Raw genomic sequence first — 325 nt, forward strand, 5'->3', positions numbered from 1 at the left:
ACTTAGAGTTTGACTGTGGGGGCTCTTCTTGACTCTGAACTGAGAGAAGCTCTTTGTGCTCACTCTCTTTTGTCACAGAGGAATGGCCATGTGCCTTAAACACAAGGTAGTCCCCATTCAATTGAAGGACTAATTCACTTCTGTTGACATCTATCACAGCTCTTGCTGTGGCTAGGAAAGGTCTTCCAAGGATGATGCATTCATCCTCTTCCTTCCTAGTGTCTAAGATTATGAAATCAGCAGAAATGTAAAGGCCTTTAACCTTTACCAACACGTCCTCTACTAATCCATAAGCTTGTCTTACTGACTTGTCTGCCAATTGTAA

The sequence above is a fragment of the Arachis duranensis genome, chromosome 6 (assembly GCF_000817695.3).
Source record: "Arachis duranensis cultivar V14167 chromosome 6, aradu.V14167.gnm2.J7QH, whole genome shotgun sequence".
Taxonomy (NCBI): Eukaryota; Viridiplantae; Streptophyta; class Magnoliopsida; order Fabales; family Fabaceae; genus Arachis; species Arachis duranensis.